Source organism: Trachypithecus francoisi, unplaced genomic scaffold (assembly GCF_009764315.1).
Source record: "Trachypithecus francoisi isolate TF-2019V2 unplaced genomic scaffold, Tfra_2.0 Lachesis_group0, whole genome shotgun sequence".
In the NCBI taxonomy this organism is placed as follows: Eukaryota; Metazoa; Chordata; class Mammalia; order Primates; family Cercopithecidae; genus Trachypithecus; species Trachypithecus francoisi.
The window spans coordinates 36,844,270-36,870,498 of NW_022681453.1; the positions used below are offsets into that span (position 1 = coordinate 36,844,270).

Here is a 26,229-nt window from a genome sequence, read left to right on the forward strand (position 1 = left end):
GATTCATTATTAATAAAGCTCCAAAGCACATTAGCAAATTTAGTAACCATATTACACAGAGGCCTCAATGTGCATTCACTGTCAGTTTAAGCCTTTCTATTTTTTTAAACATTATTGCTCTAAGCCTCTTTTTCATCTGTATCTATGCATTTTTCTCTAATATATCATAGCTAACATTTGTCTCTGTAATTTTCCATTTTTGCTATATTCAGCTCATTTTGCCACCTATGAATTTTTTTTTATCTAACCACCAGCCTCCTTTTTATTTGCTTTTTCCGACAAATTCCCACATCTACAGAGTTAGATGGCGTGCTAACAGGATCTTTGTTTTGTCAGACCCTTTCGTCCTGTATTCCAAACTCTGAAACTGACAACTCTACTGAAATGAATCATTCTTAATAAAGACACTTCTTTTTAAAGAATGTATGGCCATCTGATTTCTTTTGAATGTAAACTTCAGGGTCAGAATGGACCTTTCAGATGGTGTTTTTAAACCTTAATAATTAGTTTCTATCATAATAGAATAGAGATCTCCATGTGATTAGCCATTAATACTTCAGCTTTACTTTGAAATCTGTTTCTTACAAAATTAGGTTGTAATTTTCACTTAATTTATAATTTTTGAGTGAATTCTTTTTTTTTTTACTATGAAAGTAAGAAAAGTACCTCTGACCATGGGTTAAAGGTCAAATTACTATTTAATTAAAATAAAACTGTGGGTTTGCTAAGCAGCACATTGTCCACATTTATAAAGAGAGTTCTGTATTTTTGAAGTTCATCCATGTAGGTTGATATTTTGGGAAACATGCCTAGACAGTCTTTATTCTGCATCGGGGGGACTTTGTGTCTGTAAGAACATGACATGCTTTGCCTTGATTTATAAATGATTGCATGTCAACTGAAATATAATATGTATTTGACAGGGCTTTCTAGGCTCACATTTTTTACCAGAGGAAACACTGGCCATACACAAAATGCTTTCATCAGCCTGGCCTCTTTGTGACTAAAAATACTGTATTCATTTCTTATATTATCTTTAATAACTGTCCCATTTTTTCTATTATGAATAAGGCATTTAATATCTTTGTACGTATAACTTTGTAAACTTTTGCAAGAATATCAATAGAAGAGATTTTAAGAATTGATACTACTGGGTCAAAGGGTATGTCCATTGAAATATTGGTAAATATTGCCAAATTACATTCTTTTAAAAAGTATCTATTGGTGAATTCCCGGGCAAGATGGCTGAATAGGAACGGCTCTGATCTGCAGCTCCCAGCGACACCAACAGGAAGTCAGGTGATTTGTGCATTTCTAACTGAGGTACCCGGCTCATCTCATTGGGACTAGTTAGACAGTGGGCACAAACCACGGAGAGTGAGCAGAAACTGGGTGGGGTGTTGCCTCACCCAAGAAGTGTAAGGGATCAAGAAACTCCCTCCCCTAGCCAAGGGAAGCAATGAGGGGCTGTACTGTGAGGGATGGTGCTATCTGGCCCAGACACTATGCTTTTCCCATGGTCTTTGCAACCCACGGACCAGATTTGCTCAGGTGCCTACACCACCAGGCCCTGGATTGCAAGAACAAAACTGGGCAGCTATATGGGGAGACACTGAGCTAGCTGCAGGACTTTTTCTCATACCCCAGTGGTGCCTGGAATGTCAGTGAGACAGAACCATTCACTCCCCTAGAAAGGGGGGTGAAGCAAGGGAGGTGAGTGGTCTTGTTCAGCAGACCCCATCCCCATGGAGCTCAACAAGCTAAGGTCCACTGGCTTGAAATTCTCATGGCCAGCACAGCAGTCTGAAGTCAACCAGGTATGCTCAAGCTTGGTGGGGGAAGGGGCGTCCCCTGTTACGGAGGCTTAAGTAGAGGATTTTCCCCTCACAATGTAAACAAAGCTTCTGGGAAGTTCGGACTGGACAGAGCTCATTACAGAACCATGAAGCCACTGTAGCCAGACTGCCTCTCTAGATTCATCATCTCTGGGCAGGGCATCTCTGAAAGAAAGGCAGAAACCCCAGTCAGGGGCTTATAGATAAAACTCCCATCTCCCTGGGACAGAGCACCTGTGGGAAGGGGCGGCTGTGGGCACAGCTTCAGCAGACTTAAACGTTTCCTGCTTGCCAGCTCTGAAGAGAGTAGCAGATCTCTCAGCACAGCACTTGAGCTCTGCTAAGGGACAGACTGCCTCCTCAAGTGGGTTCCTGACCCCCATGCCTTCTGTTGGGGAGACACCTTCCAGCAGGGGTTGACAGATACCTCATACAGGAAAGGCAGTGGGTATCTGGTGAGTGCCCCTCTGGGACAAAACTTCCAGAAAAAGGAGCAGGCAGCAATCTTTGCTGTTTTGCAACCTCCGCTGGTGATACTTAGACAAACAGGGTCTGGAGTGGACCTCCAGCAAACTCCAGCAGACCTGCAGAAGAGGGACTTGACTGTTAGAAGAAAAACTAGCAAACAGAAAGCAATAGCATCAACATCGCAAAAAGGATGGCCATGCAGAAACCTCATCTGAAGGTCACCAAAATCAAAGACCAAAGGTCAATAAATCCATGAAGAAGAGGAAAAAGCAGCACAAAAAGGCTGAAAATTCCAAAAACCAGAATGCCTCTTTTCCTCCAAAGGATCACAACTCCTGGCCAGCAAGGGAACAAAACTGGACCAAGAATGGGTTTGATGAATTGACAGAGATAGGCTTCAGAAGGTAGGTAATAACAAAATCCTCTGAGCTAAAGAAACATGTTGTAACCCAATGCAAGGAAGCTAAGAACCTTGATAAAAGGTTACAGGAACTGCTAAGTAGAATAACCAGTTTAGAGAAGAACACAAATGACCTGATGAAGCTGAAAAACACAGCATGAGAACTTCGTGAAGCATATACAAGTATCAATAGTCAGATCGATCAAGTGGAAGAAAGGATATCAGAGACTGAAGATCAACTTAATGAAATAAAGCATGAAGACAAGATTAGAGAAAAAAAAAGAATGAAAATGAATGAACAAAGCCTCCAAGAAACATAGGACTATGTGAAAAGATCAAACCTATGTTTGCTGTACCTGAAAGTGATGGGGAGAATGGAACCAAGTTGGAAAACACTCTTCAGAATATTATCCAGGAGAACTTCCCCCAACCTAGCAAGACAGACCAACATTCAAATTCAGGAAATACAGAGAACACCACAAAGATAATCCTCAAAAAGAGCAATCACAAGACACATAATCATCAGATTCACCATGGTTGAAATGAAGGAAAAAATGTTAAGGACAGCCAGAGAGAAAGGTCAGGTTACCCACAAAGGGAAGCCCATCAGACTAACAGTGGATCTCTCTGCAGAAACTCTATCAGCCAGAAGAGAGTGGGGGCCAATATTCAACATTCTTGAAGAAAATAATTTTCAACTCAGAATTTCATATCCAGCCAAACTAAGCTTCATAAGTGAAGAAGAAATAAAATCCTTTACAGACAAGCAAATGCTGAGGGATTTTGTCACCACCAGGCCTGCCATACAAGAGATCCTGAGGAAGCACTAAATATGGAAAGGAAAAATCAGTACCAGCCACTGCAAAAACACAGCACAATGTAAAGACCATCAACACTATGAAGAAACTGCATCAACTAATGGGCAAAATAACCAGGTAGAATCATAATGACAGGATAAAATTCACACTTAGCAATATTAACCTTAAATGTAAATGGGCTAAATGCCCCAATTAAAAGGCATAGACTGACAGATTAGATAAAGAGTCAAGACTCATCGGTGTGCTGTATTCAGGAGACCCATCTCATGTGCATAGACACACATAGGCTCAAAATAAAGGGAAGGAGGAATATTTACCAAGCAAATGGAAAGCAAAAAAAAAAAAAAAAAAAAGTAGGGATTGCAATCCTAGTCTCTGATAAAGCAGACTTTAAATCAACAAAGATCAAAAAAGACAAAGAAGGATATTATGTAATGGTAAAAGATTAATGCAACCAGAAGAGTTAACTATCCTAAATAAATATGCACCCAATACAGGGGCACCCAGATTCATAAAGCAAGTCCTTAGAGACCTACAAAGAGACTTAGACTCCCACACAATAATAGAGAGAGACTTTAAAACCCCACTGTCAATGTTAGACAGATCAACAAGACAGAAAATTAACAAGGATATTCAGGACTTGAACTCAGCTCTGGACCAAGCAGAACTAATAGACATCTACAGAACTCTCCACCCCAGATCAACAGAATATACATTCTTCTCAGCACCACATCGCACTTATTCTAAAATTGGCCACATACCTGGAAATAAAACACTCCTCAGCAAATGCAAAAGAACAGAAGTCGTAACAAACAAGTCTCTCAGACCATAGTGCAATTAAATTAGAACTCATGATTAAGAAACTCACTCAAAACCGCACAACTACATGGAAACTGAACAACCTGCTCCTGAATGATTACTGAGTAAATAATGAAATGAAGGCAGAAATAAATAAGTTCTTTGAAACCAATGAAAACAAAGACACAACGTACCAGAATCTCTGGGACACAGCTAAAGCAATGTGTTTAGAGGGAAATTTATAGCACTAAATACCCACATGAGAAAGCAGAAAAGATCTAAAATCAACACCCTAACATCACAATTAAAAGAACTAGAGAAGCAAGAGCAAACAAATTCACAAGCTGTCAGAAGACAAAAAATAACTAAGATCAGAACAGAACTGAAGGAGATAGAGAGATGAAAAACTCTGCAAAAAAAATCAATGAATCCAGGAGCTGGTTTTTGAAAAGATTAGCAAAATAGACCACTAGCCAGACTAATAAAGAAGAAAAGAGAGAAGAATCAAATAGACACACACACACACACACACACACACACAAAGATAAAGGGGATATCACCACTGATCCCACAGAAATACAAACTACCATCAGAGAATACTGCAAACAACTCTATGCAAATAAACTGGAAAATCTAGAAGAAATGGATAAATTCCTGGACACGTACACCCTCCCAAGACTAAATCAGGAAAAAGTCAAATCCCTGAATAGACCAATAGCAAGTTATCAAACAGAGGCAGTAATTAATAGCTTACCAATGGAAAAGAAAAAAAAGCCAGGGTTAGATTGATTCATAGCCAAATTCTACCAGCCATACAAAGAGGAGCTGGTACCATTCCTTCAAAAACTATTTTAAACAACAGAAAAAGAGGTACTCCTCTCTAACTCATTTTATGAGGCGAGCATCATCCTAATACCAAAACCTGGCAGAGACACAACTAAAAAAAGAAAATTTCAGAGCAATATCCATGATGAACATCGATGTGAAAATCCTAAATAAAATACTGACAAACCGACTCCATCAGCACATTAAAATCATCCAATACAATCAAGTCAGCTTCATCCCAGGGATGCAAGGCTGGTTCAACATATGCAAATCAATAAACATAATCCATCACAGAAACAGAACCAATGACAAAAATCACATTATTATCTCAATAGATGCAAAAAAGTTCTGATAAAATTCAACACCCCTTCATGCTAAAAACACTCAACAAACTATGTTGCATGTAGCAGTAGAGTCTTCCTTCTTACTGCTGTACAGTACTCTACTGTAGAAACATACCACAATTTAGTTTTGCTATTGATAAACATCAGAGTTACTTCCAATTTGGGATTATAATCAACAAAACTGCTGTGGATATTTCTGCATACTTCTTTGATGGATGTATTTGTTATTCTTGGACATAGGCCTAGTAGAAGGATAATGTAAAATTTATTCATACATGAAGTTATCCAAACCGTCCATAAAAGTTTAAACAATTCTACTAAAATGCTGCTTTCATAATGTTATTTTACCTGTTAAAATCTTTTAAGAGCTACTCAGTGTCCTCTGAATAAAATAAGAAAATTTTAAAATGGATTTTAAGGTCCAGTATGAATTTACAACTGATCATCTTTCACCCTCTCCTTTGCTCTCATCTCCAATGGCATCTTCCTTCATTTTGACCCCAGCACTCCAATCTCCAGTCATACTTTGTTGTTTGCCATATTGTTTGGAGGAAAAATCTTAGTATTAACCAAGAAAGACTTGAACAAAACTATGGAGGAAAAAAAGGAGAAAGGTACTGTTTCTCTAAGACTGTTCTCATGAGGATCTTCCATTTTCTTTCTTTTTTAAAAAAACATTTATTATGTTACTTTAAATTCCTAGTACATGTGCAGAACATGCAGGTTTGTTACACAGGGTGCCATGGTGGGTTGCTGCACCTATCAACCAGTCATCTAGGTTTTAAGTCCCGCATGCATTAGGTATTTGTCCTAATGCTGTCCCTCCCCTTGCCTGGTACCCGCCAACAGGCTCTGGCGTGTGATGTTCCCCTCTCTGTGTCCATGTGTTCTCATTGTTCAACTCCCACTTATGAGTGAGAACATGCAATGTTTGGTTTTCTGTTCCTGTGTTAGTTTGCTGAGAATTATGGTTTCCAGCTTCATCCATGTCCCTGTAAAGGACAGGAACTCATTCTTTTTTAATGGGTGAATGGTATTCCATGGTGAATATGTGCCACATTTTCTTTATCCAGTCTATCATTGATGGATATTTGGGTTGTTTGCAAGTCTTTGCTATTGTGAATAGTGATACAATAAACATATGTGTGCATATGTCTTTATAATAGAATGAGTTATAATCCTTTGAGTGTATACCCAGTAATGGGTTTGCGGGGTCAAATGGTATTTCTGGCTCTAGATCCTTGAGGAATTGCCACACTGTCTTCCACAATGGTTGAACTAATTTATACTCCCACCAACAGTGTAAAAGTGTTCCTATTTCTCCACATCCTCTCCAGCATCTGTTGTTTCCTGATGATATTTCATTTTGCTGTGCAGAAGCTCTTCAGTTTAATTAGATCAATTTGTCAATTTTGGCTTTTGTTACAATTGCTTTCAGTGTTTTAGTCATGAAATATTTTCCCATGCCTATGTCTTGAATGGTATCAATATCATGAGAATGGCCATACTTTCCAAAGTAATTTGCAAATTTAGTATTATTCCCATCAAGCTACCATTGACTTTCTTCACAGAACTAGAAAAAGCTACTTTATATTTCATATGGAATCAAAAAAAGAGCCTGTATAGCCAAGACAATCCTAAATGAAAAGAACAAAGCTGGAGGCATCACAATACCTGACTTCAAACTATACTACAAGGCTATAATAACCAAAACAGCATGGTACTGGTACCAAAACAAATATAGAGACCAAAGGAACAGAACAAAGGCATCAGAAATAACACCTACATCTACAACTATCTGATCTTCCACAAACCTGACAAAAACAAGCAATGGGAAAAGGATTCCCTATTTAACAAGTGGTGCTGGGAAAACTGGCTAGCCATATGCAGAGAACTGAAACTGGACCCTTTCCTTACACCTTATACAAAAATTAACTCAAGATAGATTAAAGACTTAAATGTGAGACCTAAAACCATAAAAACCCTGGAAGGATCTTCCATTTTCACAAATGCTGTCTGGAGCTAGCATCCCTACAAATGTCTTTCCTGTATTATTGACTGCAGTAGAAATAGAGTATAAAGCAACCGGGCCTCCCCAGTTGCTTCAGATCCTGTGTCAATCCCATTAACCTGAATATAGTTTACTGTGAAGAAGAAAACTTTAACCTTAGGTTGAAATTTATGTATTTTTTGTCTAGCTGTTCCTTGATGTTATTTCATTATGAACATTAACTTATGTAAGTGTTTCTTTCTGGGAACTGAAACTTCAGTAACTATATTCTGCTCTTCAGATTATCAGTCATAAAATGTCTGCTGGCAAATAGACATCTAATCAAAGAAGAATGTTCATTTTCTTGCAAACTTCTCACCTCAGAGTCACTCATTCTTTATTTACAACTTATCTAAAGGAATGTTTATATTCCAAAAATTACATTCTTTTAAATAAAGTAGAAAAATTTCTCTCTCATTTAGTCTAACCAACTTAGCATCCAAATTACTCTATTTCCACACAGCGCTTCTACATTGATCAAATGACAATTAATCATTATTTTTTGGTCATAAAAATGTTAAGTTCTAATTTACATAACTTTAGAGTTGAACTAGCTTATTCATGACAGTCAATATAATTAAAATATCAAAAGTGATAATAACTATGCAGTTTTACAATCCAAGTCTGGCTATACTGAGCAGTTCATATTACTCCATTTCTTTTTCACAATTATGAAGAAGGTGTTCATTTTACAAAGCTCAGAGAGATTAAGAAATGTATCCATTTTACATGGTTTATAAGCAGGAGGGTTGGGATTTGAACCCCTGTTTGGGAGATTACTGAGCCCAGGAGATTTCACTGTAGTATTAATATTTTGCCAATTATTTCATTTCTCTGTTGTCTGGGATTTCTTTACAACAGAGGCTCAACCATCCAGTTGACTAAGAATCAGTTCAATTGACTGTTTAACTATCAATTGCTAGGAATCAATAATGGTGAGTTATTTGGACTTCACCTTCAGCAGAAGTCTCAGAAAATCTGTATCTAACTGATTCTCTTTCCCAATTGCTGTCAGTAAATTTAAAGATATTCAACAATTCTTGCAGGCCCATAATTCATGTTAGCATAATAAAATTCCAATAATTTCATAATAATGGATATATATTAATAATAGTAACAAAAATGACCGCACACTTTGAGTGGTTACTGTGTTCTAGGCACTGTGCTAAATGCTTTATGCACATTTTTCTTATTCAGTCCTCATAACTACTCAATGAGGTACATTGTTGGAACACTAAAACTTAATTCTATATGAAGCAAATAAAAGGAGGACCATCTATTGACATGCAGAAACAAAAATTAGAGAGGTAGAGCTGGCAGCATTGGATCTAGTGCTCAAAGGTGTCACAAGGGCTAGGTTCATCTCTATCGCCTCTCTGCACTGGTCTGCATGTCAGCTCAATCTCAACTCACACAGGAGCTCTCCAAAGGTGAGCTCACATTTTCAAGTTCAACAGAAATAAAGCTGCTTCTTACCCAATGTTTCCACACAGCCCAGGTCTAATCTGACTTAACCAACTTGGATGACAAGCCCATCCTTAAGCCACTCATTGTGGCTGGGAAAAGACCATGCTGTTTGGCCAGGTCACAATCCTGGAGCCCTTGTTTACTTGCACTGTATCGACTGAAAATGGGGTAGGGGTGGTCACTCTACAAAGGAAACCAGATGTGCTGTTACCAAAAGAGGGAATGAGGCATAGGCAAGCAAGAACAGTGGATTTCAACTACATATAGTAATAGTCATCATTATTCCCATTGTACAGATAAGTAAATTAAGGTTCAAGAAGTTTCATTTGTTGAGATTCACCAGTTATGAAATACAATAACAATATTCCAGCCAGTGACACTCAGAGTAATTACAAAACTATAGTGCATTCCAGCAACTAAGTCTGTGCATACAACGAAGATTCTCAAGAGAGCTTTATTGCTTATGCTGCTTATTCCAGCCCTGATAAGGAACCATCAGCATTTGAACCCCAGTAATCCTCCCAACTATAAGGGGAACAGAGTCGTATTCAGGCTGAGTGAAGTAGAAACTGCTAAATTCTATTCCTCTCTAACCAATCAGATTCTTTAAGAGGCAAATCTGTTTTTGTATTTGTGTAAATCTTATACATACTGTTGATTCACCGAAGATGTTATTGGTAATGATTCAAATATCAAACTTAGTGGACATTTATACATGGAAATTACCTAATTAATTCCTAACTATATGCTTGAGGGGAAAATACACTAGGTGGTAATGAGACAACAGACAAGAGAAGCAGTGACTATATCAGGTATGTACAATCTTCCTAGATGGCCTCAGTGGACTTTCATTTTTATACCATTGACGAGAAATGTGTCAGGTGTTCATCCACAGCTGTGAATGGGACAGAAAAATATTTTTGAATGTGTGGGCAAATTACTGTTCTAGCCATACAGAAAAAGGAGAGAATGAATATTGTGTTGGCTGCAGTGATTTCCACAGCCAGGCATTGTGCTGGACACTTGGGATAACCCAATCAGTGAAAGCAGGCATGACCACCAACTCGTGGAGTTTTCACTTCTTGGAGAGGCAGACAATTTTTTCACAAACACATATAAAATTGCAGTTGTGAATGTGCTGAAGTGGAGGAAGTCATGAATCCAGGATGATAAAGAGGGAAGTGTCACAGACCCTATCAGGAGGTTAAGGAGGGCTTCCTTGAGGAGGTGACGCTGGAACTAGGGCAGTGCCTCAGTCAACTTTGGCATTTACAGAGTTCTGCATGTAACAAATCCACAAGAGATAACTAAAGATAATTTTCCTGATACTTTGAATACAACTGTCCCTCATGGCTCTTTGTATTGTGAATCACAGAAAATCTCATTCAAACTCAATCAAGAAAAAAAGGCATTTACTGGCTAAAGTTCAGCACCCCGCTTCCAGCACAGTGGCATCAAATAATACTAACATAGTGTCAGGAGGTGCTCCACCTCTCTACTCAGTGTTCCTCTGGGTTGACTGCATTCTCCTGCAGGCTTTTCCGTCATGGTGCTTAGATAGTGGCAAGTTCCAGACTTACATCTTTTCATCAGTAATGCTTAGAGGAAAACACTCTACTCTTTCCCCAAGAATAAATGTTCTGCATTTGGATCTCTTTGTGTATAGCTTGGACCAGGTACCAGCCCTTGTTAACAACCACCTGGTCACCAGAGATGTCATTATCTTCATTACCAGTCTTCAGTCTTGTGTTTTCTCTTGGAGCAGGGCATGAAACCAGCACCTCCCAAACTCCATGAACTGAAAATGGGGAAGAGAGGTCACTGGCTTCCCTAGAAGAAAGAAGAAGCAATCATCAGTAGAAGTAGGACTGTTTGCTGGGCAGGCAGAAAGAACAGGTGTCTGCTACAGAGTAGAAATAACTAATAACAGTAATGACTGCTACAGCTAGCAATAGCAATAATACTAAGAACAAACACTTATTTGACAAGTGTTTCTTATTATAATTTCCCCATAAAAACGAATTCTACATTCTTGGCATATCAAGAATTTAGCCAGCCTGCTTTGCAATAGCTACATAACCCAGAAGACAAAACTAGCTCTGCGGTGTGAAATTAGTGAGCACGAGATTTCCAGAGAGCAGGATTTCCAATATAACTAACTCCCTTCCCTCCACCCCGAAGCTCACCCTGAATGCACGGGTGCTCATTCGTTCATGCAAACTTGTCTCTGTTAGTGCTGACATGCCTGGAGAGGGTCTATTAAGGGAAGCTCATTTCAAGCACAGATGGTCCCAGGTAGCTTAGCCTCTGCCTGGTGGCCAGACTAAGTGAATTCAGATGGTCTTAGACTTCTGATCACATCCATGCAGCCAGAGAGGAAAAGAAAAACTTATTTATCATCTTGATAAACAGTCTCTTTCAATGTCTGCGGATGCTGTATGTAACTCGGTAGAGTCAAATACTATTAAATTGTCATCACTGTCAAAAAGAGGAGTAATAAGTTTTTCTACTTGAGTCATAGTTAATGACATCTACAATGTGTAACACAAATCAAGATTTCTGTTTGCCTTCTTTTCTCCTAAATGTGTGTTTTCTGGTCTCTCTGGCTATGGATGCGAGGCACAGCCCTCAAAATATAAATAAATATATACTTTGTTATTACCTCTCAGCTAAACCAATAAAATATCCAGATGACAAGGGCCAGACTCTTGGCTTGGATGAGGTATGTATGCACAGGCAAAAGATAAGCAAAAGTACCTCATTCTAGTTCTGCATGGAAGACATGGATTTGAAAGACTGTATTTCACTGAGTGAAAGCCTTGGAAATGGCTCCACCCAACAGTTATTAGTAAACATATTTGCAGAGGTTACTTAAATACTGTTAAGGGTGGAAGGCATCTCTTTTGCTGTCATGATCTTAAAGAATAATAGCCATGTGTCCCATAACAATGTTTCAGTTAACAGCAGACCTATAAGATTATAACACAGCAGAATACCATATTTTTACTGTATGTTTTCTATGTCTAGATAGATTTAGATACACAAATACTTATTGTGTCATAGCTGCCTACAGTACAATAGCATGCTGTACTGGTTTGTAGCCTAGGAATAATAGGCTATACTATCTAGCCTAGGTTTGTAGTAGGCTATACCATCTAGGTTTATGTAAGTGCCCTCAAGAATTAGCACAAAGATGAAATCACTTAATGACATATTTGTTAGAACTTATCCTTGTCATTAAGTGAGGCATGACTGTGTAGTAGACTGTATAGTGGGTTTGTTAAGCTTCAGCAACAACCTCCACATCTCACGGACTTCAAATGGCAAAAGTTTATTGCTTGATCATACAACACATCCATTGTGATTCATCAGTGTGGCTCTGTTTGCAGGAGTTACTCAGGGACTAGAACTTCTGTTGCAAGCACCGTCTAAAATAGGGGTTGGCAAACTGGCCTGTAGGCCAAATCTGGTGCATCATCTGATTTTTATGATCCACAAGCTAAAAATGATCTTTACCTTTTAGATGGCTGGAAATTGTGACACATAAAAATTACACAAATTCAAGTTTCAGTTTCCATAAATATTATTGGCATACAGCTACACTAATTTGTTTATATATCTTTTGAGGCTGCATTTGTGATATAACAGCAAAGTTTGGTAGTTGCTCCAGAGACCAGATGGCCCACAAAGCTGAAAATGTTTATAATCTGGATGTTTATAGAAAAACTTTGCTGATCCTTGATCTAAAATACCACTGGCTGCCACACCAGCAGGAAGAGAGCCCTGGAAGGCCTTGCACAGACAATTAAAAGCTCAACTTGGTAGTGATATGTCAAGTCCATTAATACCCAGTTGACTAAAAACAGTCAATGCCTCCTCCTCCCACAAGGGGGTCAGTAACTACCATAAGCCCAGGAGGAGGAGACAGTCATTGGCATCCCTAATGGCTGCCCCAGCTAACACTAATAATAGTAACAGCATCAGAGCAAACACATTGCTCCTGTACTCCCACACTCTTCCAAGTGCTTTCCCTGTGTTTACTCATTCATCCTCACAACAACCTCATGATGAAAGAATTATACTACTATTTTCCCCATTTTACAGATGAAGATACTAAGAATAGAAAGCTTGTATGATTTTCCTGAGATAAATCCAGCTAATAAAGGGTGGAAGCAGTTAAAACCCAGTCAATGACCCCAAAATTCAATCTCAAACACTATGCTCTCAACCATCCTACCACTCACAGACCTGCTGAGATTTAAAAGAATGCCATTCATTGATACCGTAGAGACAACTTCTTCACAAAATCCTCAATTACGGAATATGTTAGACATAAGCAAAACTCTAATTTTAGTATCTGTATAACAGATTTCCAAAACATTTAACAGTTTATTTAGGAGGTGGTTAGTAAGTGGCCCATAGATGAAAGTAAAATCTAACATCTATGGATTTGTGTGCAGTTCTCCTATGGGACCGAAAAAAAAGAAAGGGCTGGGCGTGGTGACTCATGCCTGTAATCCCAGCACTTTGGGAGGCCAAGGTAAGCAGATCATGAGGTCAGGAGTTCGAGACCAGCCTGGTTAACATAGTGAAATCCCATCTCTACTAAGAAATACAGAAAACTTAGCCAGGTGTGGTGACAAGTGCCTGTAATCCCAGCTACTGGGGAGACTGAGGAAGGAGGGTCGCTTGAACCCATGAGGCAGAGGTTGCAGTGAATTGAGATTGTGCCACTGTACTCCAGCCCAGGCAACACTGCGAGACTCTGTTTCAAAAAGCAAAAAAAGGGGGGGATTTGCAGTTTGAGATCAGTTTATGGCTCAGCAAGAGGGCCCACTGATGGGCATCTGGCCCTAAACTGGACAGTATTTAACGGCCACTTCTTCCTTGAGTATCTCAAATTTTGTCTTGATCTTCTCATCTTCACTTCAGCCAACTCAAAAATGTTGTTCCATGGTATTTTTTTTCATTTAGCTGGAGAAAAGAAATATCATAAAATAATTATGGTTTAGAAGTGATGGATTTGGAGTCTTCATATTGCAGTATCTGCTTTATTTTGTTTACTGTACCTTTATATCTTCATAAAGGAGTTTGTGTATAATCACCACCCATGTTCCTTTTAACATCCATTACACTTATCTGTGAACGATAATGGAAGTATCTCATTCTAAAAGAATAAAAAGAAGTTAATGGTTATTGTTGGGCTTCTTTCTCAGCATGTATTCCTGCTTGTATATCATTAAATATGTTATAAAGAAACAGAGAACAAAAATGAATTAAGAGGTAGGAGTAGACAAAGTGAGGCCAGGTGTAGTGGCTCAAACCTGTAATTCCAGCATTTTGGGAGGTTGAGGTGGGAGGATCACTTGAAAACGGAAGGATTGCTTGAAACTAGGAGATCGAGACCAGCATGGTTTATAACCTAGGAGTAATACATAGGGAGTACAAAGGGTGACGCCCATCTCTACAAAAATACAAATCAAAACATTAGCCAAACATAGTGGCATGTGCTTACAGTTCCAGCTACTCAGGAGGCTGAGGTGGGAGGATCAGTTGAGCCTGGGAGGTCAAGGCTGTAGTGAGCTGTGATCATGTCACTGTACTCCAACCTAGGCAATGGAGTGAGACCCTATCTCAAAAAAAAAAAAAAAAAAAAAGACTAGACAAAGTGAGTATGCAATGGAAAGGGCACATTAGGCCACTTGCCATTGCAGGAACAGCTCAGAAATTTGGGGTCTTTGGAACCTGGAATCTAAAAGGCAAATGACTCCATTTTCCAACCTTTCAGAATTCTACCCTTTCATCTTCCTCCAGTGTTGTCTTTGAAATTGGGTTTCAATTTTTATATTAATAACAAGGAGAATGGCAGCCCTTATTTATAGTATACCTACTATGTGCTGCTCGATTTCTTAATTATTTTTCATATACAATCTCTAATGCTCACAGTATCCATTAAATTTAGGCATTTTGCTTAGAGGGACAAGGGCTTAGAGGTTACAACTTGCTCCAAATCATCCAGCTAGTAACCAAAGTGATGTTAATTATTCAAAATTATATTAGATATTAGTATATTCAGTCTTTTATGTCGGTGTGTTACATAATTTTAGAAAAATTAGTATAGCCAGAGGAGTTATTCATCTAAAATAGCATGGCCTATGTCTGTTCTAGAAATTGTTTCCATGTCATTCTCAGCCTTAAAGGATCACAATGGTGAAGGAAAGCCTGATCAACTATTGCCTAGCTGGGTCATTGGTCTCGGTTTAAGAATAGGGTCGAGGGAGATCCAAAGGGGATTTAAGTCAAGAATATTGCACACTAAAACAAACGTAGATATAGCTGTTTTTCTAAGCCCTATTTCATTTCAATTCTTGTCCCAGTCATAGTAGAATACAACTTATTCATTTTAGATGTTGGCTCAGGGAAGCTGTGATTCAGTTTCCAGAGACTTATATTGACATCCAGGGTGAATGCCCCACTTTGAGGTAGAAACTTCCCCTTCAGTTGTTTCATTTCTGAGATTGCATTAATTTGGAATGATTGAAGGAAAGTCTACATCCAGCAAGCAAATTTGAGGACAGAGAATAGAAAAATGAAGATATATCCTCAGCCTTATTTTAACAAAAATTTGAAGGCAGATATGAGAGTAGCCCAAAGGCAGTCTGATGTCCACTCCATTACATGGGTTCCCTTTCCTCATGCTCTCTGATGCATCCTTGTTGGGAAAGAGTAAAAGTTCCACAATATGTAAAGAGCAGTAAGGAATCAAGTGTGTTCTTGTAACCTCATTGGTGCACCTTTGGGTAAAATGTATTTCCATGGGGGTAGACCAGTTACTAAAAATTATTTCTGCAGTAGACTTTCAACATATCCAATATATAAGTCATTTTCTTCTTTTAAAAAACTGAAGAAATCTAGTGGGTGGGTGTTGAGTTGATTGTGGTATTACCTTACTTTTAGCAGTTTTATTTCAGGGAGATAATGATGCCTAAATGTAGTTTCTCCGTGATTAGCCTGAAATGAGAGTAAAAAGATAAGAGTGAGGAGTAGTCCATATTGGTGGAAAAAGGGAAAAAAATAAGAGTTATATTTTTCCCACCAACAATGATGACCTGGTCAAAGATGATAACTTCAATAGTATTAGTAATATCAGAGTAAATTTTCATGCCTACTCTGAACCAGGTATTATTATAATCACTTTGCCTGTATTTATTTAATTCTTATACCTGTTAAGTATAAGAATTATTGCAACTATTGCAATCCAGGGCATTCACCGTGGATGTCAATGTTAGTCTCTGGAAACTGGATCACAGCATCAATGCCCTTCAGGTTCCCTGAGCTAACATCTAAAATAAATAAGCTGTATTCTACTGTGATTAGGACAAGAATTGAAATGAAATAAGGCTTAGAAAAATAGCTATAATGTGTCTACTGTTCACTATAGGATGCAGTATTCTTGACCTAAATCCCCTTTGGATCTCCCTCAACCCTATTCTTAAACCAAGACCATTGACTCAGCTAGGCAATAGTGTAGTTCTTAAAACAACTCTGTAAAGTTGATGCTGTCATCCACATTCCACAGATGAGAACCTTGAAATATGGAATGAAAAATAATAGGACGCAGCAGACCCAGGACTTGTCTCTGCAGCCTGGCTCTGGAATCTGTGATCCTATCCATTCTGCTACCCTGCCTCAAACATTGTTGTCCTGCCCAGAATTTCTTCCATTTTCCTACCTTTTTCCTCTACATACCCGAGGACCCTGGGAGAGAATGGATGGGAATTTGTTTAATCTCAAGTATAAACAAATCAAGCATCTATTTTGCCCTCCTCAACCAAAGCATGCTTAAAGATCCATTAGTGTCTCTCTTGTCAATGATTTACAGACAAGACACTCAGAGCTTCCTTCCAGTCCATTGGGTCAATAAAGCATTTTAAACACAGTCTTAAATATGCATTTCTGACACCCGCTACGATGATTTCCAAAAAAGCTATTTATAAAACCTTGATCAAGAAGTCCTGTAAAAGTGACTCTGAAAAAAATTTGTGATTTTTCTTACATATTACAGCTTTTAAAGAAACCATTTGTAATAAAGTGGAAATGCAAGGATTCTAATAATCATGTCAGTCTTAACATTCTTTAAATATGGTTTATTCATTTTCTCCAAAAGTTGCCTTTGGCTATAAGCATATATCCTGGCCTATTAATGAGAACTGAAGTTTCCTCACAATTACTTTTAATTGCTATTTCATTTTAAAGCTATTTCACTTAGAGTGAAAAGCTTTTCCTTTTCACTTTTCCTTTTTGACACCATCCCAAACCAAAATCCCAAGTTGATTTCTCTAGAAGGTATATTGCAAGTTCTCATCTTTGCAAAAGCTATACTTATTCAAATTCATCTTTGTGAAAATATTCACATAATGGATGTTCAGAAAAAGTTCCCAAAAGAGGATTAATTTATATATTCTTTCTTCTTCTACCTTTTCCTTTCTATTTTCCTTTTCTTTCCCTTTACATTCCATCTATTCTTCCCTCCCTCTCTTTCCTTCCTTCCTTCCTTCCTTCCTTCCTTCCTTCCTTTCGTCATTCAGTCATTTAATAATTTAGTAAATGTGTGACTACCCACTGTTATTCCAGGCACAAGAGATAAAGAATTAAACAAGATGTGGTCCTCCTGCCAGTATAGAGTGCCCAGCCAAACAGGCTAGACAACAAGCCCGTAATTCCAATTAGGAGTCATGCTGAAAAAGAAAAGTTCAGCTTGCTAAGAGAACATATAATGGGCATCAAAAGTGAGTCTCTGAGGAAAAGTTTCATTCAACAACTCTATACAGACCAAACAAGTTCCAGATTTCAAGCTTAGTACTGGGATAATGGTAAAACAGAAAAAAAAAAAAAAAAATGTTGTCCTTCCTCTTTATAGGAAAAGCAATACATTATTTTTAAAAAATCAAAATCATGCACACTGTAAATATTATTGTACAAGAATTATGTAGGAGATGTAGGATCATACACAGGAGAATATAACTCAGAGTATGGTTCAGGAAGACCACCACAGCAATACCCACATACATGCACATGTACAAGGCTTAGGTTTACATTCTCTCTCTTTTTATTTTTAAAGCAATTCTCTCTATTCCAATTTACACTACCCACTTAGCATCGTTTCTTCTTTCCCAGAAAACCTGCTGTTGTGATCATTTTAAATTGTTTGGCTATGCTTTGTCTTGGACATGAAATCACTGATAGATATGGTTTGGCACTATGTCCCCACCCAAATCACATCTCTTGTAATCCCACATGTCGGGAGAGGGAACTGGCTGGAGGTGACTGGATCGTGAGGGTGGTTTCCCCCATGCTGTTCTCATGATGGTGGGGGAGTTCTCATAAAATCTAATGATTTTAAAAGTGGCCATTTCACCAGCATTCTCTCTCCTGCCACATTTTTAGAAGGTACTTGCTTTCCCTTCACACTCTACCATGATTATAAGTTTCCTGAGGCCTCCCAAGTCATGCGGAACTGTGAGTCAGTTAAATTTCTTTTGTTGGTAAATTACCCAGTCTCAGGTAGTATCTTTACAGCAGTGTGAAAACAGACTAATACAATCACCAACAGCAAAAGATACTACTGAATGTCCAATTCCCTGGCAGATGAAAAAGATCGGACATTTGCAAATTCCCATAGGTGTCCATTCTAAAAAGTCGACCCAGTTTGTAGCCCAGAGTGATCCAGTTGGTTGGTATGAACTATTTCTATTAAATATCCAATCTGGGGGCAAACCCTGGCTTATGATGCCAGTTGTCAAGCTTTTACTCATCTGCCTGCCAGTCATTCCTAACCTCTTCTTCCCTTTCCATCATGACACATAATTGTCACCAGTGGGGACTCCTTTTAAAAGAAACATTATCTTTAGCAATTTATCTTCCTTGTTTCCTCACTTGTACAGGTCAAGACAGTGATGCATTGAGCTGGGAAGGAGGGATCATTGCTAGGAGCATGTTGGACTCGGCATTTTTTTAACTTCTCCAGCTCAGAGTTGCTGCTGCCAGAAATAATCTTGAAATGCCCTTTTTCTCTTTTTTGGATATTAGAAACTTTCTTTTCCTGTTAAAAATAGGTTTGATAATGTATTCAGGGCTCTGATAAACCCAAGAGAAAAGAGCAGATGGGAAAATAGAGAGATGCCCCATGGAGCTTTTTTTTTGGCAGGGGACCTTCCCGTTAATACCTGGGTCAACATGAGCAAAAGGAGTGAGAAGAAAGACCACTGTTTTGAAGATTTGTGGCAGAAAGAGAACTGGAAAGCAGAGTACATTTAACACATCCAACTTTTTCAGATCAGTGTGCATTAGCCAGATAATTACAGCATTTACCTCCTAATTGGAAAGAACAATGGGATCCCTTATAATGCTAGACTTAGGGGTTTGGAATAATTTTATAGATATTTTAGATATGTGTTTTCTGCAGATTAACTGATAACAGAAACAATAATCTGGAAAATCTGAGTAGTACAATTAACCTCCATACTAACCTGTTCTTTATTCTACATCCTCTGCCATTAGATGATAGGTTACTTCATCTGTCTTATTTTTTAGATCTACAGATCCTGGGTGAAATCCAAAAAAGAGGCTATTTTCCATAAGCAAAAAAAAAAAAAAAAAAAAAAAAGGAAAGGGAGCTGCATTTTCTAAAGAAGCACTTAGATGACTTAGCTTTGAGAAACCATAGATCATCTTGAAATCATTTTGACTTGGATTGAGATGAAATTTAGAAATGGATAGGCATTGACACCAAGGAAAAGTCTGAAAGACATTTCAATGACAAATATTATCAGTTTGAAATCACCTTGGCAGTTAAGTTTGAAAGGACAGTTCACAAGGTAAACCTTAAAATGCAGATACATTGGATTAAAATGGACATTTTCTAATTTCCAGAAAGAATATGACAAACTTAACTCTTCCCTTTCATTGGGATCAACTCTGGGGAACATTTTGGTTTCCTTTCTCCTTTTCCAAGAAGCCAGCTGATGGGGGCAATAGATAAGTAGAACCTTTTTGTCCGAGGGAGTCTTGAAAAATTTTATCTCTGTGGTTGTAACAGGAATTTTATGTCCTTTTATATCCTTATAGAATTTGATCACCTTCTCACTGTATCATGGGTGGACCCAAGTAAAGGTGGGCTCTTGATATAGCCAAGAAGTGAAAAACACATAGGAATGGGGGAAGGTGTGTATTTTACAAGCTTACTATACTCTGTATATATACTCTGCTATACCAAAGGCATACACCCTTCTCGGTTAGGTTCCATATTATTTGATCATTCAGAAATCCATGACAGATTTGTTATTCATTTTTCATTTTGTTCATTCATCTACCCATCTGAATGTAATGTGGTATCTTTGATGGGACCCTGAAACAGGAAAGTACATTATGTAAAAGCTAAAAGAATCTGTGAATAAAGCCTAGCCTTTAGTTAATAATGTATCAATCAAATATTTGTCATTTAATACTTCCTTTAGATAGCTGATAATCACCTAAGTGTGATTGATTTCACTTTTTCATTAGCAGAAGAATCTCTGTGAAGAATAGATTATTATATTGAACTTTAAAAATAGCTTATCTCCTTTCTTAGAGTGGAGGTAACTGAGCCCCCTTGGATAATCCACAAAGCCCCACAAAATGTATCTTCAGAGCAAAGTTATGTAAGTGTGAATTTTCCTGCCAAAGAGCGAATATTTTTACTTTTTTAATACAAGTCCAGGCTTCTATGGGCAGGATAGATTGAAAGATTAAATTGCTCCGTTTTACTGTGGCTAGATCTGTCACAACATAAACTTTGGGAATGAGATTTGGGTATCATGGCCCAATCAGATCTTCCAACTGTTGGGGTCCTGAGGGGTTTCACTGTATCCACCAAGACCTAGTTCTGGGCTCTGCGCCAGTGTACCTGAGCAGCATGTGTAATTGAGGCCATAGTTCAACCTGTCAAAACCGACAAGCCTGTTATTTAGAGCAACACCTTCCTGGCCTCCTGTGTGCAAATCCACCATCTGTGCATCTAAGGAAGATATGCCCTGGGGTCATTGACTTTATATACAAGTCTTTAATGAAAATGGAGCATTCGTCATTTCCCAGTTACCAAGCTTTTCTCCCTTTTTCAAGGAAATGACATCATGTATGTGAGGGTGGGACAGGGGAAAGAGCACTGTATATGGGGTGAGGGTCTGGGTGCTGGTCTCAATGCTATTGGCTCCTTGCTAGGTAAAACATGAGCAAGTTTCTTTTTTTTTTCTTGCATTTTAAATTTGTATGGATATTCTTTATTATTATTATTATTATTATACTTTAAGTTCTAGGGTACATGTGCACAACATGCAAGTTTGTTACATATGTATACATGTGCCATATTGGTGTGCTGCACCCGTTGACTCATCATTTACATTAGGTATATCTCCTAATGCTATCCCTTCCCCTTCCCCCCACCCCATGACAGGCCCTGGTGTGTGATGTTCCCCATCCTGTGTCCAGGTGTTCTCATTGTTCAGTTCCCACCTATGAGTGAGAACATGCAGTGTTTGGTTTTCCGTCCTTGTGATACTTTGGTCAGAATGGTGGTTTCCAGCTGCCTCCATGTCCCTACAAAGGACATAAACTCATACTTTTTTATGGCTGCATAGTATTACATGGTGTACATGTGCCACATTTTCTTAATCCAGTCTATCATTGACGGAAATTTTTGGTTCCAAGTCTTTGCTATTGTGAATAGTGCTGCAATAAACATACATGTGCATGTATCTTTATAGCAGCAGGATTTGTAATCCTTTGGTTATATGCCGAGTAATGGGATGGCTGGGTCAAATGGTATTTCTAGTTCTAGATCCTTGAGGAATTGCCACACTGTCTTCCACAATGGTTGAACTAGTTTACAGTCCCACCAACAGTATAAAAGCATTTATATTTCTCCACATCCTCTCCAGCGTCTGTTGTTTCCTGACTTTTTAATGAGCACCATTCTAACTGGTATGAAATGGTATCTCATTGTGGTTTTGATTTGCATTTCTCTGATGGCCAGTGATGATGAGCATTTTTTCATGTGTCTGTTGGCTGCATAAATGTCTTCTTTTGCGAAGTGTCTGTTCATATCCTTTGCCCACTTTTTGATGGGGTTGATTTTTTCTTGTAAATTTAAGTTCTTTGTAGATTCTGGATATTAGCCCTTTGTCAGATGGGTAGATTGTAAAAATTTTCTCCCATTCTGTAGGTTGAAACATGGGCAAGTTTCTAAGTCACTCTTGGTCACAGTTTCTTCTCCTGTAAAATAAAGATTTGTGATGTGTTTATTATGGTATTGGGCACATAGGAAAAACTCAATAAATGATTAATTTCTTTAATACTATTATTATTACCATTGGTTGCATGGCTATATTGCTTGCTCTAAGTCTGCATCATCTCTAGAAAATTGAAATAATAATAGTTCTACCTCCATCTTTGAACTGCTTTGAAAATTAAATAAAATATGTGTTAAAAGCACATTTTAAACCTTGATAATAATATCCCACACATTGTTGAATACATAAAACAATAAGAATCCATGTTCTTGAGGAGTTTGATTTCCAATGGGACACATGGACAATAATGTCATGAGAAAATTATATACTGTGTTTGAAAGTTACAGGTGTTGGGGGCAGAGGAGTGAGGGGACATAAAGCAAGGGAGCTCATGAGTACTGGCTAAGGGGAGTATGATTTATTTTGAGTAGACGGGTGTCAAGTGTGCCTCTTATTAAGTGACATTTGAGCAATGATGGAGTGGGGAGTGGGTGAGCCAGAGATCTGTTAGGAATGTGTCTCAGGTGATACAGTGACCCTCATGGGGTACGTGCCTAGGGTGCTCATGCAGTAACTGTCAAAACCAGTGTCCATGGAGGAAAGGGAAGGAGAGAGAGAGTCATAACAAATCGGCCAGGAGTGGTGGCTCATGCCTATAATCCCAGCACTTTGGGAGGCCGATCACCTGATGTCGGGATCACCTGATGTCGGTGGATCACCTGATGTCGAGAGTTGGAGTCCATCCTGACAAAATGGAGAAACACTGTCTCTACTAAAAATACAAAAAAATTAGCTGGGCATGATGGTGCATGTCTGTAACCCCAGCTACTCAGGAGGCTGAGGCAGGAGAATCATTTGCACCCGGGAGGCAGAGGTTGCAGTGAGCCGAGATAGCGCCATTAGACTCCAGCCTGGGCAACAGGAGGGAAACGCCATCTCAAAACAAACAAACAAAACGAATAAGGTCAGAGTCACAACTAGGGGAAGAGGGGTGGCTTGGATATTTAACCTTGATAACCTTTCTAAGCCAAGTGTCAAACTTTTTCTTGGAAGTTTTTCAACCACAAGGAACAACCACTTGTGAAAAGATGCAAAAAGCATGAGTTTTGGGATCTAGTAGACTGGGGTCACACTTATGTGATTCTGGGCAAGTTATTCAACCCCTCTGAGTCTCAGCTTCTCAGGTGTAAAGTGGGGACAATACCTTGTAACGTTGCTGGAATGTGTATAATTAATACAGCGCCCAGCATCCAAATCAGAGCTCCAGAAATGGCAGCAAGCTCCAAGAGTAGCAGAGAAGCATTCCTTTTTCTCATTGACAGCAGTGCCATGAGGGACAGGCTTTGGACCTTCAGTGTCCACCTTGTTGTCAGTATTATTTAACTCAGTGCAGTAACTCAGGCAATCTGGCATGTCTGTCATTGTGTCCGTTGACTTGACTGTAAATCATATGAGATTCAAAATACATCCTGAGAGCTTTCATGTGCCTTGTGCCATTTTCAATCATAAATATTGCTCCACTCTTGTATTAGAGCCAAGAGGTGATGTTAAAATTAGTGGCATTTTCGTGAAGTGTTGAACTAGCTATTACTGACTTGACCGAGGGTATTTGTAGCTGACAATTATAAGCTAAAGTGACATGATTGCAGGTGTCTGAGTTAAAGAGTGTAATATATGATTAGCCCTATTCCATTAACTCGAATCCCAGTGTTGTGCATGTGGAGATAGTAAGGCACTCTTCCATGAACAAGTTGCAGCCTTCTTTCTTCTACTCAGTGTTTTGCAAGAGCCATTTATTTCTTCTCCTTTGCTACCTTGTACTTCTCCAACTCCTCCTGTACACAGCTTACCAAGGTGATTGTCCTAGAGAAATACCTGTACCACACCAGTCCTTTGTTCCAACAATTCCCATTCATTGCTGTGAGGTAACAAGCAATGACCTTGACCCTAATCAAGCTTACAGTTTGGCTAGGGCACAGACATGAACAACTACACACAGGAAATGTGTAGGGTGCTAATAGAATGAACAATGGTGGAAGTGAGGAACATTCTCTAAGAAACTGACCTTTGAGTTGAGCTCTAAGGAGAGTTAACTGGCAAAATCATTTGTGTTGGAGTGAGGAGGTTGGAGGTATGGGAGGTAGGAGTGAGTATTCCGGGAGAAACCATATCTTCAATCCCTCTAAGACAGAAAGTGTGTTATTTATATCTTTGTTGGCACCAAAGATAAAAATTTATATCTTTGTTGGCACCAAAGATATAAATTTATACCTTTGTTGGCACCTAGAAAGATATAAATAATATCCAGTCACTCTGGTATTCTTATTTTAGGAAGCATATACAGACTCTTTACCATGTGTCAGGCTCAGCGCTAACCCCTTTACATGTGTTCTCTCTGTTTTTACTCACACAACCCTGTGATACAGATGTTACTATTATTCCCATTTTACAGGTGAGGAAACTAAGGCATTCAGTAAGTGACAGAGCTGAGATTCAAACTAAAAGAGGCTGATGTGAAAGCCTGAACTCTTCCCTCCCATGGAGAGAAACATAATTAGTCTACTCAAAATCAAAGACTCTTGTGTTTCTTTCATGTTAGGCCAGGGTTTCTCAACATCTTCACAATATTAATCTTTTAGACCAGATCATTGTTTCTATGGGAGGCCATCCTGGGCATTGTGGGATGTTTAACATAGCCCTGCTTCCTTCCTGAAAGATACAAGTAGCAGTGTGCTCCAACCAGTGATGACAATCAGAAATATCTCCAAACTGGCCAGCTATTATTAGCGGGGAGGGAGCAACATCACACCTCGCCACCACTGCACTGAGGATCACTGCATTACACAGTTCTCAAAGGACAGGATGAAAGGATGAAACTGTCTCTTAAGTCTTCTCTCTTTCCTTTCTCCCTCCTTTTCTTTTTTACAATGTTTTCTAAGTGTCCATATGTATCCTTTGTGTACAGGGGATGTATTCTCATCCATACAGTTTATCACACAGTAATTTGTATATAGAAGTTGCTTAACAAATGCTCGGTGAATTTTTGCCACTTGTATCCTAAATGCCAAGAATCCTAAGTGGTCCGGGTCTATTCTGAATTCCAAACTTGATGTTGAGAAAGTTGACTCCTGCTTTCTGGTCACTTGGTGTATCTTTTGTGTATCTCTAGAGATCTGGCTTAGCTGATTTCCTGTAGACCAGAAAGACCCACTTGGATGCTTATCAACCTTTACACGGAGTCGGCAGTTCACCTGCTAAGAACCTAGTGGAGGGTGACGCACATTAGTTTGCCAATAAATTCTGATGAATGCATGGATGAGCTGTTACAATTAAGTCAAGCTATATGACCAGGCCTGCAGTTTGAAACATTGTTTAAAGCACCTACCCATTTTCTCCAGCAATTCTTTCTTTCATTTGTGGATGAAGTCTAGATTTGGGAAATATCTCCCGAATAGATTGTCTATTTACCCCCCTTGAAGTAGTCAGGCAATGGAAGGGAGAGCTGATTTCTGGGCAGTTTTTCTGGCACTGTAGCTTCTGTATCACTGGAGTGTCAGTTGTTGTCAATAGAGAGAGCTCAGAGAATCTTAAATCTGATGATGACACAAAAGATGGCTCCCAAAATATGCATTTAAATCAGGCAGCATCTTTAGTGAGTGTGTTAGTTCCAGGCATTCATTGCTTTACTGCCTCTCAATACCTACAACCCAGAATTGCCACATCTTGAGGGCTATGTATTGGTATTCTTTGTTGCTTTGGAAGTACAGCACTGTCCTCTCTGTGATTACATATAGTAGAAGAGAGTCCTTTTGTAATTGTATTTCATGGAAACTGTTTCTATAATTTCAATTACTTTCCTCAACCCCTCTACATGCACTCCCAGAGGCTCGAATAGTCCT

At 38.8% G+C, this 26,229-nt stretch overlaps 1 protein-coding gene across 1 annotated transcript in view; it reads left to right on the forward strand.

Annotated features, from left to right (window-relative positions):
• TAFA1 (TAFA chemokine like family member 1) overlaps window positions 1-26,229 on the forward strand; it is a 565,111-nt gene that overhangs the window by 405,196 nt on the left and 133,686 nt on the right. The gene's annotated exons all lie outside the window — the stretch shown is intronic.